This window comes from Amphiura filiformis, chromosome 19 (assembly GCF_039555335.1).
Source record: "Amphiura filiformis chromosome 19, Afil_fr2py, whole genome shotgun sequence".
NCBI classification, from domain to species: domain Eukaryota; kingdom Metazoa; phylum Echinodermata; class Ophiuroidea; order Amphilepidida; family Amphiuridae; genus Amphiura; species Amphiura filiformis.
Genome location: NC_092646.1, coordinates 40023505 through 40036660, shown reverse-complemented (window position 1 = coordinate 40036660; position 13156 = coordinate 40023505). Strand labels below are relative to the sequence as shown.

Sequence of the window (13156 nt, the reverse complement as noted above, 5' to 3'; positions counted from 1 at the left end):
ATAGTAGTTAAGGTAGACTTTTTCGGAGGTTTATGGGCGTGGCTAATTAGCATATATGAATATTCATGATATGGGCGTGGCTAATTAGCATATATGAATATTCATGAGGTGGGCGTGGCTAATTAGCATACATGAATATTCACGAGGTGGGCGTGGCTAATTAGCATATTCATGAGATGGGCGTGGCTAATTAGTATATTTGAATAACATTTTGGAAGAAAAAAGTTGAAAAAAAAAATTAAAAAAAAAATGAATAAAAAAATTTCTAAAAAAAAAAAATTTCTAAAAAAAAATTTCTAAAAAATTCCAAAAAAAAAAAAAAAAAAAATTCCAATAAAAAATGAAAAAAAATTTCAAAAAAAAAAAAAAAAAAAAAAAATGAAAACAAATTTCAAAATTTAAATTTTGAAAAAATAGAAAAAAAAATAATTCTTTTTAAGAGTGACCCTTGACCCAGAAGTGACCTTTGACCTGGTTTTTTGTTCTAGAAACACCAACATTTTAAAAATAAGTTAAAAAATTTGCCTAAATTTTTACGCGTCGTATCGGCCGTATTACGGAAGGTATCGGCGCCAAATTCGATATATACGGTAAGGGTCGAATTACGAGTTACCCGCGGGGGTCGAGGGCTTAAAAAAAAAAAAAATTCTAGGGAAATACCGTATTTTTCGTTCTATAGCACGTATCGAGGTAAAACTTAAAGCCCTGATCATGCTACACGGAAGCGACCCTCGACCCGGAAGTTACGCCGATTGCGTAACAAAATGCGTCATTTGCGTAACGAAACGCGCATCAGTTGCACGATAAAATGCTTCAAAATGAGTCAAAGAGCTGGGTAATGCAGTGCATTTTGACCATAAATATCAAATATTTCTCTTTCGTAGACCCGTGTGGAGTATTCGTATTCCGATAGTGAAGGGGAATCGCGATATTGAACCGGATCAAACCAGATAGAACCAGATAGAACCTGTTCTCCTATCCCCTCCCACCACCACATATATACAACAAAATTAATCAATGCGTCAATTGTGTAACAAATTGCGTCAGTTACGCAACAAAATGCGTCAAAGCGTAACGAAATGCGTCGATCTCGTAACGAAATGCGTCAAAGCGTAACGAAATGAGTCGATCGCGTAATGAAATGCGTCAAAGCGTAACGAAATGCGTCGATCGCGTAACTAAATGTGTCGATTGCGTATTAAAATGCGTCAAAGTGCACCGATTGCGTACTAAAATGCGTCAAAGCGTAACAAATTGCTTTAAAATGCGTAAATTGCGTAATGATTAGCGTAACGCAAAGGTTTAGTATATAAATCGGTCATTTTAAACCTTTCGATCATTTTGATCCTTCCGAAGAGACATGAATACCTTTAAATCTTATCCTTGCTCCGTGTGCGGCAGGACGTTCTCGCGCAAGTACGATCTCGAGAGACACAAGCAACACGTACACCTTGCAGAACAAGAAGAGGATGATGATGAAGACGAGGAGGAGGAGTCCGACGATAACGACTCGGAGGTTGTCTCTGACAGAGAATCCGGCGACGAACTGGAAGACAACGAGGCTTATCGGGAATGGTACGCGGGAGCTAAAGAAGCTACGGAAGATATGAGGAGGGAAAAATACGAAAAGTACATCGACGATGGCATGGACCCGGAGATGGCGAGGGAAAAGGCCCATCTGAAGGCCGTATGGGCCGTAAAACGCGACTTTTTCGAGCGGTACAGCACGTTTCTACGAAGCCACGCGCTTCTCAAAGACGACGGAGTTTACACGGAGATCGCGGATGATCTCGAGGAGAAAATGGAGAATGGCGCTGAGGTGGACAAAGCCGTGAAGAGAACGATGGCTAAACATCGCTCCAAATTTGACGGACTGTTCCAGTACGATGAAGATGACGAGGAATCCGCCATGGGAGAGGACGACGAAGATTAACCCGCGAAGTACTTTTCACAATAATAAAGTAGAGAAATGAAATACAATCGACTCTTACTCTTTATTAACCCAATTTTAAACCTTTAACATCACTTTCGCATTATGCATTTCGTCACACGATCGATGCAATTTGACGCAATATGTTACGTTTTTATGCATTTTGTTACGCAATGACGCAATTTGTTACGGTTTTGATGCATTTCGTTATGAAAAGACGCAATACACTATGATTCACGAGGTCGAAAGTTAAGTTCTGCCATTTTGAAATTGAAGTTCTGTCATTTTGTATCGGAAGTGCGCCATTTTGTACCGGAAATGATGTCAGAGTTGGATTGCATAAAGAATCACGTTATTTTTGACGTATTTTGAAATAATTCGTTACGCCTCGAAGCATTTCACGCCGCAATGATGCATTTTTAAGCAATTTGTTACGCTTTGACGCATTTTAGGACGCAATGACGCATTTTTAAACAATTTGTTACAGGTTGACGCATTTCATTACACTTTGACGCATTTCATTACGCAATCGACGCATTTCGTTACGCTTTGACGCATTTCATTACGCGATCGACGCATTTGTCGTATGTGATGGTGGTGGGAGGAGGGGATAGGAGAACCTGGTTCTAACTGGTTTCATCCAGTTCTATGTCACACTGATCATAACCTAGTTAAGTCATTTTTATACGGGTACGTAGACACGTAGGGATCAAAGTTCGTCAAAGGGTCGCTCCGGGTCAAGCATCACTTCCCGGTCGAGGGTCGCTTCCGTGTAGCATGGTCAGGGTTTTTTAAAAGTTTTACCTCGATACGTAATATAGAACGAAAAATACGATATTTCCCTAGATAAAATTAATTTTTTAAGCGCATCGACTTTTCGACCCCTCGACCCCCGCGGGTAACTCGTAATTCGACCCTTACCGTATATATCGAATTTGACGCCGATACATTCCGTAATACGGCCGATACGACGCGTTATTTTAGGCAAATTTTTTCACTTATTTTTAAAATTTTGGTGTTTCTAGAACAAAAAAGCAGGTCAAAGGTCACGTCCGGGTCAAGGGTCACTCTGAAATTTTTTTTAAATTTAAAAAAAAAAATTTTGAAATTTTTTTTTGAAATTTTTGTTGAAATTTTTTGGGGAAATTTTTTTTTTGAAAAGAAATTTTTTGAAATTTTATTTTGAAATTTTTTTCATTTTTTTTCAACTTTTTTCTTCAAAATTTTCTTCAAATATGCTAATTAGCCACGCCCATCTCATGAATATTCATATAAGCTAATTAGCCACGCCCACCTCGTGAATATTCATGTGTGCTAATTAGCCACGCCCACCTCATGAATATTCATATATGCTAATTAGTCACGCCCATATCATGAATATTCATATATGCTAATTAGCCACGCCCATAAACCTCCGAAAAAGTCTACCTTAACTACTGATGATTTAAAAGGGATAATAGTGGTAAAGCCCTGTGTTTCTGAGTTTCAATTTATTTGGATATTTATCCTTGCAAGTTAAGCAAAGGATCCAAACTAGCCCCGTAATCAATCCTTCAGAAACAGGCTGTTATGCATATGTAGAGATTATGGCTGTTGTCGACAATATTGTCGACAAAGCAATTTCCTTGATTGTCGACAAGCACGGACTAATTGTTGACAAAGACTACCATTAAAAATATTTGAGATTAGCTTCAAATTAATATTTTTATCATACTTATATAAGTACGAGTATAAAAGTAATGACTGAACACAAAATGACAATGATGGGCTAGTGGACTAATAGACTTCATTGTGTAATGGTATAAGTTAGCGACTTGATTACGTGTAGTACAGTAATATTTTGGTGTAAATAAAAGACGCAGAACGTGGTCTCTGAACTTAATAGGCCTATTTGGACTTAAACGAGTAATGTATTTATTCTTGTAAAATGTAGAACATTTTATATGGCTATGTTACACAGGGATGCAAGTTTTCCTGCTTTTGCAGGAAATCCTGCGTTCATCGTCCAGATTCCTGCACTTTTCTTTATTTTCTACCCGTTTTGGAGGCTTTTGGCCCCGATTCACACACTTTTCAGGCTTTTTCCTTCAGATCAGCTTGCATCCCTGAAGTTAAAGCTTCTACATGTAGAAAATTTAAAATGAAAAGTGAAAAAAAAATCCAAACAAACAAGCACCCCCCCACATAAACAAACCCACAGTGATGTCTTTTTCCATACGTTAGCAGAAGACAGACGAAATTTGAAAACCTACCGTAATCATGGTAATATTTTGTGTTTCAGTTTCTCTCTCTCTCTCTCTCTTTCTGAGAAGTTGACAGTGGCGTAGCCAGGATATTTCACGGGAGTGCCCATGGAGGGGAAGGGGGGAAAGGTGATTTTCGGGAGGGAGGGGCACAAACTTACGAAACGTTTTGATCAGAAAGGCCTAAAAATCTGTTTAATAATCCGTCGGCCAGTATAGACGGAGGCAATATGATCAAAAATACTAATTCAGTATTATTTCTCTAAACCACATTATACAGGGCAGTTATGTGTCGTATTTATGTACAGGACATGACATAACATTATAACCAAGTTTTAAAAATATCTAGCGAAGATTGACAAGTGACTGGCATAGTAATATTATTATGTTGGAATGGCAATAACAGGAAGACCAATATCAATTTTGCCCTAATATCACTCAAGTGTGGTCAGCAGAGGAGCATGTGTACCAGGACCCGCTAAAGGCAAAATGAAAATGACAAAGCTTCCCAGAATAAAAATTAAACCTTTGCAATGATGCTATTAAGGGGTGGGGTATGAACGTTTGGACAGTATTTATTGTGGGACATTAGAGCACATCAGACATATCGAATTGCATTCTGAATACGAAGAATGTCCTTCTGATATCTTTTCATTTTTGAAATTCGCAATGTAATACACATTTTATGGCAAATCATTAAAAATTGACATTTTTGATATTTAACAGTACTCGAAGTAAACTTTATAAATCTGATGATTTATACTTAAAGTGTATGTAGATGGGATGAAAAGCCGACGATCAATTGAACATTTTTTCCTAAAACACCAAAATAAATTAGGTCTTTTTGGGAAAAAAATCCATATCTTCAATATGAAAGGTCAAAATTTTCAATTGATCGTCGGCTTTTCCTCCCAGCTACATACACTTTAAGAATATATCATTAGATTTATAAAATTTACTTCGAGGACTATCAAAATGTGAAAAATATCAAATTTTAATAATTTGTCATAAAATTTGTATTATATCGTGAATTTCAAAAATGAAAATTATTTGATATCAGAAAGACATTCTGCGTATTCAGAATGCAATTCGATATGTCTGATGTGCTCTCATGTCCCACAAAATACTGTGAAACGCTCAAAACGCTCATTCCAGATCCCTTAATGTAAAGGTCGATTGTAGTAAATTCCCCGGTAAGGTGGCATCGATATTTTTATCCATTTTAGTGGGCGTGGTGCATGGCGGGCATATCGCTCACTTTGGAAGGATATTTTTAGAAGATTAAGGGAAGGAAAATAGTGAAAGGGAGAATTATAGGAAAAGTTGAGAGAGATAATCAGGCGCGCGTAGCTAGCATTGTCAGTTCGGAGGAGGAGGGGGGGGGGTGGGACGTCAGTATCGTCCCTATTTTTACGCTCCCTCTCGTCCCTTTCCCTTTCCCTTTTCATTTTCCCTCCACTTCTACTTCCCCTTCCTCTCTCCTTCCCCTTTCCATTCTCTTTCTCCCTCTCCTTCCCCTTCTTTCTCTCTTTTCTCCCCTTCTTCTCGTCCCCATTTCCCGCTCCTCCGTCCCCATTTAGGTGTCGGGGGGGGGGGGGTGGTCTGTCCCTGCATAAGGGAATATTTCGCGGGTGGGTAAATAATACTTGTTAAATCCAGGGTGCACCCATCAATCCAAGATTCACTAATTCGAATATGAGAAGTACAGTACAGTATCCACTGTTTCAGTCCGACACGTCGCAATATTTTCCATTTGAATGCCCGACTAAGGCATCATTATCTTAAAATGGTTTGCGGACAGTCCGAGCAACTCGTTAATCATGTTAATAGACGCATAGCATAGCATTGTTTAGTTTAACAACTATTTAAACTGTTGCGATTTGGTAGTTCAGAGCATCTTGCGAATGGTAGTGAGCTTTGGCAAAAATTGCATTGATCATTTCATAGTGAGTGTGTTGAAGAATTCAAATATCACAGATATATTTTTTATGTCCTATAGTTCTTGAGTTATGTTGTAAAGAGGGCTGAAACACCAACACTTTTGTAAAACGTACATAACTCATTACCCCCAGATAAAAAAAAATTATCACATAGCGCTCGGTCAAACCCAGAGTCAAACCGTCAAAACATGGAAAAGGTGGACAAAAACATAGTAAGAGTATTGCGCGCTTCGGATAATTTATATTTCAGCAAAAAGAAGAAAAAAAAAGTATAGCACATTCGTCAAAATGTGTGAGAGACAATGCTTTTATGTAAATTGGGGTCTTTAAAATAACATCAGCGGAAGTAGACATGGTGGAAGTATAGATTCTCATGTCAAACCCATAAATGTGTTGTCAAAAGTTTCCCTTCACAATTGATGCTCTATTATCATCTTCTTCATATATTAGGCCCTATAGTAGATCACAAGTCTCCAGACACCAGATTAGTGTAGTTTCCTTTGCAGACGTTGTAACACGCTGTTGATGATCTCGATGAATGATGCAAGTAATAACAGATAACAAAATGAATTATCAGGAACAAGGGACGTTGTTTGATATCAAAATAGATTTTTAAAATAGTTATTCCACGGTGAAGTTGATATTGTTATCAAGATGAAGGCCTTGGATGATGGAAGAGTATACTAGTATGTCATAATTGGAACCAGCAGCCAATAGTTATCTTTTAGCTCGAATTTAAGACCATATTTGTTGAAATCGTTCAAGAAATAAAGATACGACGATCCAAAAACCCAAGGAAGATGCAAATTCTAAAGTTGCACTTTGCTCCATTGCATGCCCTATTGATTTGTTCACAATGCGCTCTCGAACAAGAAGTAGCGCCGTGCTTCCATTGATCGACGAGCGCGTCGTACTTTCCATTAGAGAATGAATTTGGAGAAAACCTGATAATTACAAACACTCGCTGAGCAACAAGACCTTCCCTCTAAGCTTTTAATCCGATAAGCTGATTATCTATTTGTTTTCATGAATTGGAATAAATTATTTGATGTATTACTGAGCTCAATAATCTGAAATTACTGGAGCGTGAACCACCCAGGCTGGTGGCTCAGCATAGTATTTTATTAACAGAAGGTTTTCTCCAACTTCGTTTCCTAATGCATTGATTAGAACACAAAAGTGCAACTTTTGTTTTCGCTTCTTCCTTGGGTTTTAGATCACCATTTCTTTAATTCTCAACCAATTGTCTTTGTTTTGCTGGTTATTGCTGGTCTTGGTATGTCGTGCCCATGAGTCACGTGCGTATTTATAAAAGCGCATTTATAAATATAACCGAAGAACACTGATCACATTGTATTTTAACAACCCAAACAATCTCAAATCAGTCGGGATCTTGAATGAGCGTTTTGAGCGTTTCGACAGTATTTTTTGTGGGACATGAGACTTATCGAATTGCATTCTGAATACGAAGAACGTCTTTCTGATATCAAATAATTGTCATTTTTTGAAATTCACGATATAATACAAATTTTATGACAAATTATTAAAATTGATATTTTTCACATTTTTGATATATAACAGTCCTCGGAGTAAATTTTATAAATCTAATGATATATTCTTAAATTGTATGTAGCTGGGAGGAAAAAGCCGACGATCAATTGAAAATTTTGACCTTTCATATTGAAGATATGGATTTTTTCCCCAAAAGACCTAATTTTTTGGGCGTTTTGGGAAAAAATCCATATCTTCAATACGAAAGGTTAAAATTTTCAATTGATCGTCGGCTTTTCATCCCACCTACATACACTTTAAGTATAAATCATCATATTTATAAAGTTTACTTCGAGTACTGTTAAATATCAAAAATATCAATTTTTAATCATTTGCCATAAAATGTGTATTACATTGCAAATTTCAAAAAATCAAAATTATTTGATATCAGAAGGACATTCTTCGTATTCAGAATGTAATTCGATATGTCTGATGTGTTCTAATGTCCCACAATAAATACTGTCCAAACGTTCATACCCCTTCCATTAATAACTTTACGAGATTGACATTGTTATTTTATAGGTAGAGCTGCATGATTCTTGTAATGATATTGCAAGTCAAGTGAAGCTTTAATTGTAAGAATTCCAATAATATGGCAATTGCAATCAGCTGGTATCCCCGCTGGTATCCATGTACAATGATAATATAATAAAAAATCCTTTAAAAGGAATAGGGTGGGTAAATGAAAAATTGTCAAGAGAAATGAAAGAATGAGTAAGTCAAGTTCACAATTAAAAACAGGGAAAATATGGCACAACATCGATTTCCAATAGGGGAATAACACAAAACGTATAAACAAAGTTAAAAGAGCTTTTTAACTTTATACGTTTATACGTTTGTTATTCCCCCATTGGAGGTTGTGTCATATTTTCCCTGATTTTAATCTGATCTATTGCTTATCCTTTGTTCTCTGCTGGTCAGTTGGCACAGATTTTCCCTGTTTTCATATTAACCCTTCACATCATAACACAAGACGTTTTATGTTAACATTTTATATAAAACATGGTTATAAAACTTTTGTAGATAATAGTTATTTAAAACATTTTCGTAATCATACCTAGAGGTTTTTTTATCATCAGATAGAAAGACTTCTGCTCATCTTCTCTGGTGAGACAACAGGGCTGGGGTATCTTTCCATATCAAAGTTTAAAAATCTGTCATATCAATTTCCTCAATATGTTGTATTGCAACTTATGAGGGAAATGTTTGATTTTACAATATTTCGATATTATTTTTTAACTTTGTAACTTTATTATGATTAACATATCTGTATTTCAAAGCGTCAAACTATATCATTATTTTGTCCCAACAAAAATAATCCAGGGAATAAAATATTCGTTCATATGTTTATTTATTTTATTCAACCTGGGCCATTTCTACTGGTACACATGCATTCTAATAATTTGTCTATAATACCTTATACAAGCACTATTTGTCACAAGATTTGAAAAGTAAATAGCCTATGTACACACTGAACACAATGCACATACAAGCTGTATTTAAGTACATGTCGAAGCTGTCAGTATAAAATGATATATATGACCTTCACGATGCTATTAATTTAGCCCAAAGATTAGGAAAACTAGCAAAACTGGTGAACTGGTACTGTTCAAATAAAAACATCTGCAAATCTTGCTGCAATTTCCAAATAGTATTTCTATTACTTAAATAATTATTTTTGTTATTTCTTTTAATACAAACACATTACTGCCTATGACGACTTTATCGTATTACTTACATATCAAAATCAAGTAATAATTACAAAACTCGCCGTAAACTATCACCTCTGTGGGTGTTTGGGATATAACCGGCACAAATATTTTTTCAACACTGCGGCATGTGAAAAAGTAGGTCAATAGTCAGAGAATACAGGGTGGGTGCGGCACGCCGCACCCACCCAAAAATATCTGGGCTTCCAGATGAGGCTCATGTGAGAAATGTCTTAACTTAGCCAAACACTAACACTTATGTTAATCTCTTAAATTTGCGTAAAGTTACACACGATATTATTAAGGTTATACAAAATTACAAACAGATTTTTAAAAGTTAATTGCGTGAAGTTTGCGCAAAGTTACGCATACTATTCTTAAGGTTACACAAAGTTACAAACAAGTTTGTTGGATATCAACTTTGGGTAACTTGGTGTAAATTTGTATAATCCATTGATTATATTTTTTGCCGTTTTCTGCGAAATTTGAAAATGTTCCCTAGTGATATGGGGCCTCAGATGTTGCCGGAGAACACGGATGCTTGTCACAACGTGGGCGTAAAACAATTGAGGGAAATCATGTGATGCCCCTGTCCCTTTGACTTACCAAAGATAATCACAGTGTAAAGTATAATTATATCCCAGCAAACACAAAAACATTTTAAATAAGTTATATTTTGGCTTTTGGTTTAGGTAAAAACGTTTTAATAACATTAAAATGTCGGGTTATATAGAGGTCATGATAACATTTTAAAACGTTTTGTATGAAAACACACTACAACAATATTTTTAAATGGTTTCAAAAAATGTTATTGTAAACTATTTTTGCAAACATTTCTGCCAAATATTGTGTCAATACTTAAATAACATTATGTTAAAATATTTGAACCCGGCAAACACAGAAATGTTCTTAAAATGTTTTTTTCAAAACCTTTTAATAACATTTAAATGTCGGGTTATATAAAAGTCATGAAAACGTTTTTAAAACATTTTTCGCAAAATATTTTTCAACTCAAAAATAACATTCTGTTTAGAATGTTTTGTATCAAGTTTTCAAGAATGTTTTTTGAATGTTATTAAAACGTTTTTATACCCTTTATATAACCCGACATTTAAACGTTTTCTGTAAAACATTTTTGTTTGCTGTGAGCAGTAGATTATCAAAAGATGTTTTTAAGGTTATGAAAACGTTTTATACTCTTAATATACCCTTTATAATTATAACCCGACATTTAAATGTTTTCTGACAACCTTTTATAACCTTTTGCGAATGATGTCGAAAACGTTTTGTGTTTGCTGGGATCTCACTCTTAGTAAGAGGGAAACAGAATGATAATAAGTTATACATTTAAGGCTAGCCTAGGTATTGTTGGTCGAAGCAGCCAAAAATCGATTTTCATTATCTAAATCAATATAATTATTATTGAAAAATAAAACTTTGATGTTTTGCAAAAGTTCATTCTACAAATCATATACTTTGAAAACTTGCTTGATTTATTGTTGTGAATGAGTTCTGTGCGTTTTACAAAAGTGTTGTTGTTTCAGCCCTCTTTACAACATAACTCAAGAACCACAGGACCTGCAAAAGTATATCTGTGATATTTGAATTCTTCTACACACTCGCTATGAAATGATCAATGCAATTGTTTTTGCCAAATCTCACTACTATTCGCAAGATACTGCGAACTACCAAATCGCAACAGTTTACAAAAGTTACTAACCTTAACTAACATCAGAACACGTGCCATATTATATGTAATAATAGCATTGGGCTATTCCAGTTGAAATCCACACTACCCCTGTGGAAGATTTTGGAAATATCTCCCACAGGGGGAGTACGTTTTTCAAATGTAATTGGTCAGGGTTACTCATTTTGAAAACCACACTCCCCCTGTATGTAGATTTACTATGATCTTCCATGACTGGAGTGAGTATTTCAAAAGTTACCCAATTGTATGTTCTATTCGAAACCCATACTCCCTCTGTGGAAGACTTAAGGTAAATCTTCCACAGGGTGTGTGTGGATTACAAACGGAATAGCCCATTGTATACGTGTTCTACATTATGTAGATGTCTGGCCCAATTAATGTGTACCACGTGGGAGGATATCAAACATGAGGGAAATAACATGATGCCTCTGTCTCGTCTCCCATAAGCCCATAAGGTCAAATCCTGTTTATCCCAATACCATTGACCCATTTAATTTGTTCTAAAGGTGGATGAAATGTGATCCAGAACGTCAGGAAGCCTATATCACGGTTATTTGCTGTAAATTGATTATTGCAATTAAACATCAAGAATTTTAGACTCCCATCACATTGTATTTCAACAGCTCAACAACTTCAAATCAGTCATGCGTGCAAGAGAGGATGAGGAAAGTAGCATATACTCTCTGTGGACAATAATAACAACAACAACAACAAAAAAAAAAAATCTGGTAGTCCGATAATTTTGAATAATAATAAAAACCAGAAAATAAAAACATAATACCAATACCCAACTGAATGAAGATCGTGTGAAAACGCGAGCGTATACTGACAACGTTAACTACCAAAATAAATCAGTGGCTATTTATGGTTTATAAGTAAATCGCATTTGAGCTTGTTGTCAACACATTTTGTAGGCAGATCAAACTAACATGCAAAAAAAAAGCAAGAAAAAAAAAGCATGTAAGTGGAGATATCACCATTGACTTACCAAATAGTTGTCAATTGTTTTCAATGTTGTGTACTACATACGCATTTATTGTTTCACACTTTGTCATTATACTTATAGGTTAATAAATGCGTATTACTTGTTGAGGGTGAAATTGTACAAATTAATGCACGTATACTGAGATGTTGATGCGTCTAATACACGAGCCCCACGAGGGGATTGCATTAGATGCATCAACATCTCAGCTGCTTAATTTTGCACGATTTTCGAACCAGAAGTACTGAGATGAACAACTTGTACTGAGATGTTGATGCGTCTAATATACTCACCACTGCGGGGCTCGTGCATTAGACGTATCAACATCTCAGTACGCGTGCATGTTATTGTACAATTTCACTCTCAACAAGTGATACGCATTTATAAACCTATTATGAATAATTTCAGTTTTATGTATGAACACCGTGATAGAGAGCGTTTGCTTCTAAGGGCTGTGCAATAATTATGAGCCCCCCGGGGGGAAAATTTCCGAACGGCCCACCAAAAATCGCCCCCCCCCATCTCGGCCTGCCAAAAATCGCTTGCCCCCTCCCCCTCTCGGTCCGCCAAAAAATCTTTGCCCCCACCCCCCTTTACACATGCCAAATTTTTGGGTTCCCAATTTTCAAACCTTAAATGGTCTAGATATATGTTGCGAGCAGGAAAATTTGCATATTAAAGCGTTTCCGTACTGTTTTTCTAAGCCTTTTTAGAGCGTTTTATTTAAAAGGCGCCCCATGAATGTGTGCCAAAAATCGCTTGCCCCCCCCTCTCGGCTGGCCAAAAATTGTTTGCCTCCCTTTCTGCTCACCAACAATTTCTTCCCCCCCCAATTTTACCCTCCCCAGGGCTCATAATTATTGCACAGCCCCTAACTACGGTAGTAACACCGGAGTAACACAAGCAAAAACGAGATTGCGACGTAGAATGAAATATTTCAGCTAATTTAATTTGTACTTTTTAATGATTTATTATTAAAAGAGTTATGACTAAAACGACATGTCTTTTTAAAAGCATGACAAATTACTCAAAATTTGTAATTGTATTACACATTTACCTTGAATCTCAAATCTTAATGCAACCTGAAACACTA

The 13156-nt window shown here is 36.0% G+C and overlaps 1 protein-coding gene across 1 annotated transcript in view; it reads left to right on the top strand.

Moving 5' to 3' along the window:
• Positions 1-13156, top strand: part of LOC140141291 (receptor-type tyrosine-protein phosphatase F-like) — a 122354-nt gene that overhangs the window by 11426 nt on the left and 97772 nt on the right. The gene's annotated exons all lie outside the window — the stretch shown is intronic.